This window comes from Mustelus asterias, chromosome 4 (genome assembly GCF_964213995.1).
Source record: "Mustelus asterias chromosome 4, sMusAst1.hap1.1, whole genome shotgun sequence".
Lineage (NCBI taxonomy): Eukaryota > Metazoa > Chordata > Chondrichthyes > Carcharhiniformes > Triakidae > Mustelus > Mustelus asterias.
In genome coordinates, this window is record NC_135804.1 from 143,058,310 (window position 1) to 143,064,309 (window position 6,000).

Genomic DNA, 6,000 nt, shown 5'->3' on the forward strand with positions numbered 1-6,000 from the left:
ATCGTTGGTTCCCACTGGATAGTACTGAGCCAGGGCTGGCCAGTACTACAGGAATGTATATAGGTTACTGTGGGATTGTACTAATGTTGCTGTTGGGTTAGGGTGGGATTGTTACACCTGTGTTTGTTACTGTTGTGGCACATCCCAGTCGGGCTCCGCCTCCTGGGAGAGGTATAAGAGTCCCTGCTCGGACGGGACCCCTTCAGTCTGGGATAGTGTGTTAAAGTTCTGATAGCTTCATTGTTAGTTAATAAAAGCCTTCTTTTACTGAAGCTTCAAGCCTCGTGTCCAATTGATTTGCATCAAACATATAAAATTATGAAGAGAAGAGATAAGATAGAAGCAGAGAGGTTGTTTCCACTGGCAGGTGAAAATAGAACTAGGGGGCATAGCCTCAAAATAAGGGGGAGCAGATTTAGGACTGAGTTGAGGAGGAACTTCTTCACCCAAAAGGTTGCAAATCTATGGAATTCCCTGCCCACTAAAGCAGTTGAGGTTACCTCGTTCAATGTTTTTAAGGCTAAAATAGATACATTTTTGGTCAGTAAAGGAATTAAGGGTTATGGTGAGCGGGCGGGTAAGTGGAGCTGAGTCCACAAAAAGATCAGCCATGATCTTATTGAATGGCGGAGCAGGCTTGAGGGGCCAAATGGCCTACTCCTGCTCCTAGTTCTTATGTATCACAGGTCAACAATAAAATCAGGTAGAGGGGAGGAAGCACCAAAGTTAACACCACCTATCACGTCATTAAGCACAGATAGGTCAACAATCACACACCCATAAATGGTGCAGACCAATTTTTAGACCTAAACGTGCTATATATTATAAAATGGATTAATTTTCTAGCATTTTCTGTTCTTTCAGATACCTATTATTTACAATTTAATTAACTAGAGTCTTTGTAGCTGCAATATTTCTTCTTGATACTAGTCTATTCCTTTTGTTTGCTATCCTAACTTTTGAGTTTTCTCGAAAAAGACATAAATTGTCCAGATTTTGTTCTTAAACTGTAGTGTCGTTAGGAATAAAACCACATATCAAAGCCCCGAAGAACATGTTGTACTGCATGACTGAATCGACCAATGCTAATTTAGCAATTCATCTCACAAATGTCAAAGACTGTCTAACCTCACATGTGACAGTGGAAGGTCTGCTAGAACCTGTCTATAAATAGGTGAAACATTAGCTTGCCAAAGCCCCATTGTCACATCACTGAAGCTACCACACACATCACTCAAACATCCAGCCAGTAGTCTCCAGTCCTTCAATTACATCAGTCAAAGTGGAACCTCTTTTTTGAATGTTTGAGGTGGGGATGGAAAGCAAAATAATTTGAACCCTGTCCTAATTTACAGATTTCATCTTCAAAGAAATGTTTTCAGAGATGGAAGAATGTGTATTTACTGCACTGGTAATTGGTACACATGTGAATCATAAACACAAAGTATATTAAATGGATAATATATTGGGGCGGCACAGTGGCACAGCGGTTAGCATTGCTGCCTCACAGTGCCAGGGACCCGGGTTCGATTCCCGGCTTGGGCACTGTCTGTGCAGAGTCTGCACATTCTCCCGATGTCTGCGTGGGTTTCCTCCGGGTGCTCTGGTTTCCTCCCACAGTCCATAGATGTGCAGATTGACCATGGTAAGTTGACCCTAGTGTCAGGGGGATTAGCTAGGGTAAATGCATGGGGTTGTAGGGATGGGGCCAGGGTGGGATTGTGGTCGGTGCAGATGCGATCAGCCAGATGGCCTCCTTCTGCACTGTAGAGATTCTGTGAATATTCTGTTTCCCCGTGTAACCTATCCATAGGTAAGAATCCCTATCTAAGGTATTTTCATTCATCCACATCACTTACAACCAGCAGTGTAGATATCTGCTCCTTAAATTCCATCAGTGATTCTCTCAAACCAGTTACTGGGACATATACAGGAGCGAACCTGGCTTCGTCACCTCTTTCTCTACTTGAGAGGGGAGGCAATGGCCAAGTGGTATTAGCGCTCGACTATTAATCCAGCTAATGTTCTGGGAACCCGCGTTCTAACCCCGCCACGCAGATGGTAGAATTTGAATTCAATTTTAAAAATCTGGAATTAAGAATCTACTGATGACCATGAAACCATTGTCGGAAAAACTCATTTGTTTCACTAATTAATGTCCTTTAGGGAAGGAAATGTGCCGTCCTTACCTGGTTGGATTTACATGTGACTCCAGACTCACAGCAATGTGGTTGACTCTGAGATGGTTTAGCCAGTCAACTCGGGACAGGCAATAAATGCTGGCCAGCCAGCAATGCCCATGCCCCACAAATGAATTTTTAAAAATTTCCTAAGTCAGCAAAGCTGAGAATGGTAGCTCAGTGAGTGGTTATATCATGGACATATACGCTGCCTCTTCAATACTCTCCACTTGCTCTGAAACAGGCAGTTATTTGTAACACAAACTTTAACCAATTAATAGACTAATAGGATTCAAACAAAAGATTGTAGACACACAACACATTGGGATTGTTACCATCAGAATAAATCAACATGGTATTATCTACACTGAAATCAAATATTATTCAAGGTAAAGCTGCATGAATCATAATATATATTCTCCATAAGACTCAATTTAGCAGCAATGTCTTTCTTCACTAAGATGCTGTCTGTTGATGATCCAAAGCATTATCCTCAGTCTTAATTAAATAGTTTAAAGTTTATTTATTCATGTCACAAGTAGGCTTACATTAACGCTACAATGAAGTTACTGTGAAAATCCCCTAGTTGCCACACTCTGGCGCCTGTTCAGGTACACAGAGGGAGAATTTAGCATGGCTAATCCACCTAACCAGCACGTCTTTCAGATTGTGGGAGGAAACCGGATCACCCAGAGGAAACCCACGCAGACACGGGGAGAACATGCAAACTCCACACAGACAGTGACCCGAGCCGGGAATCACACCTGGGTCCCTGGCGCTGTGAGGCAGCAGCGTGTGCCACCGTGCCAACCCAGATTGTGAACATGGAATTATCTATCCCTGGCATGAGCTCAAAGGGTGGAATGTGTCAGAGATTGTGAAGAAATGCCCTTATGGTTTAAGCATAGGTAAACTTTGGCCTGATAGTGATTCAAACTTTTGGTAAAGAAATGTTGCCCAAGGGGAGAGATTTATTTATAAAATGCATCCACATCTACACTCAGCTGGTGAGTCTAGATTTGTTTATTTGTCAAATAAAATTGCAGAATTCAATGGTCCATTCCCAGGTACATCATTCCCCTAATTACACCTTTCAAAGAACAAAGAACAATACAGCACAGGAACAGGCCCTTCGGCCCTCCAAGCCTGCGCCGCTCATGTGCCCAACTAGACCATTCGTTTGTATCCCTCTATTCCCAGTCTGTTCATGCAGCTATCTAGATAAGTCTTAAACGATCCCAGCGTGTCTGCCTCAATCACCTTGCTTGGGAGTGCATTCCAGGCCCCCACCACCCTCTGTGTAAAATACGTCCCCCTGACATCTGTGTTGAACCTTGCCCCCCTCACCTTGAACCTGTGACCCCTTGTGTTTGTCACCTCCGACCTGGGAAAAAGCTTCCCACTGTTCACCCTATCTATGCCCTTCATAATTTTATACACCTCTATTAGGTCGCCCCCTCATTCTCCGTGTTTCCAGGGAGAACAACCCCAGTTTACCCAATCTCTCCTCATAGCTAAGACCCTCCATACATATAACATAGAACAGTACAGCACAGAACAGGCCCTTCGGCCCACGATGTTGTGCTGAGCTTTATCTGAAAGCAAGATCAAGCTATCCCACTCCCTTTCATCCTGGTGTGCTCCATGTGCCTATCCAATAACCGCTTAAATGTTCCTAAAGTGTCTGACTCCACTATCACTGCAGGCAGTCCATTCCACACCCCAACCAGGCAACATCCTGGTAAACCTTTTCTGTCCTCCCTCCAAAGCCTCCACGTCCTTCTGGTAGTGTGGCAACCAGAACTGGATGCAGTATTCCATTGCTACTTTGAGGGCTGTCAAACAGTGTAGCATATGTATTATTGCAATCTGTCTGCTTCAGTGCGCCTTGTCAAGACCAGAGCATACGGCGTTGACGATGGAGCAGCCAATATTACCCATTTTACACAGAGGGTGGTGGGGGCCTGGAATGCGCTGCCAGGCAAGGTGGTGGAGGCGGACACACTGGGAACGTTTAAGACTTATCTAGACAGCCATATGAACGGAGTGGGAATGGAGGGATACAAAAGAATGGTCTAGTTTGGACCAGGGAGCGGCGCGGGCTTGGAGGGCCGAAGGGCCTGTTCCTGTGCTGTATTGTTCTTTGTTCTTTGTATTCCTGTGTCACACATGGGCAAGTTGTCCAGTGAAAGAAAGGGCTTGCATTTACCTAATGCATTTTTGCAGCCTCAGAATATCCCAAAGCACCTCACAGCTAATTAGGATTTTTGAAATGTTGTAACACTGTTGTAACATACGGAAGGCGGCAACCAATTCAGGAACAATGATGTGATAATGACCAGATAATCTGTTTTTATTTAGTAATGTTGATTGAGGGATAGATATTCACCAAGACACAGAGGAGAACTGCCCCGCTCTCCTTTAAAACAGCGCCATGGAATCTTTTACCATCACTTCATGTTGCCTTGGCTTAACGTCTCATTGGTTTAACGCATCATCTGGAAGGGTAAACTCAAACCGTGCAGTCCTCCCAGGACTATAAATGGAACACATGTTCAACATGAAAGATGCAAGATCTTAAAGTGATTTATCCAACCAGTAAAAATTTAACATGTGTTTTTAAATATATGTCCTTGTCCAGTTCAAGCAAAGGGCAATGCGTTCTCGATATTAATCTCTCTTTCTGCACTGTTACTGAAACCTTTCCAGGTTTCACACACTTGTGTGACATAACTTTGCAACAGTGTAATATGCTTGATTAATCCCGGTGGATTGTCCTCAGTCATTTCGCAGAGTGCCAGGATAATCTCTGTATCTCCTCAGCCACTTCAAAACTCACCAGTTGCTCTGAAGTAGGCAGTTATTTATAACACAAACTTTATCCAGTTAATAGATTAATAGGATTCGAACAAAGGAACTGTCGAGGCAAACTGTGCTCCTGAGTGGGAGGTCAAGTATATAAAGACGAGACAAAGCGTGACAGTTGTGGACACACAAACTTTGGAATCATTACAGTCGGAATAAATCGACGCGGCATTATCTACGCTTGAAGTCAAATACGAGACAAGGTAATTCTGTATGAATTATATATATATATTTGCTGAAACTGCTTGTTATTCTCCATACGAATCACTTTAGCAGCAATTGGACCCATTACCTGTGGCTAACAGTGCTGCCTCACAGCGCCAGGGACCCGGGTTCAATTCTGGCTGGCGTCACGGGAGTCTGCACATTCCCTCCCGTGTCTGCGTGGGTTTCCTCCAGACGCTCCGGTTTCCTCCCACACTCTGAAGGATGTGCCGGTTAGGTGCATTGGCCATGCTAAATTCTCCCTCAGTGTACCCAAACAGGCGCCAGAGTATGGCGACTAGGGGATTTTCACAGTAACTTCATGACAGCGTTAATGTAAGCCTACTTGTGACCCTAATAAGTAAACGTAAACCTTCTATGGAAGTACTAATTATACTTGAACTCATCCCCTGCCTGTTATTTCCCCCCTTCTTCTGGTCAGTCCTACAAAGTCTTAGCTCTGATAATAGGTCCCACTAAAAAAATTAGCAGGGTATAAATTACAAAACTACAAAGTCATAGAGTCATAGAGTGAAGCCCAGTTCATCACGCAAATCCACCTCCCATCCATTGACTCTGCCTACACTTCCCGCTGCCTCGGCAAAGCAGCCAGTAAAATTAAGGACCCCACGCACCCCGGACATTCTCTCTTCCACCTTCTTCCATCGGAAAAAAGATACAAAAGCCTGAGGTCACGTACCAACCGACTCAAGAACAGCTTCTTCCCTGCTGCTGTCAGACCTTTCGAATG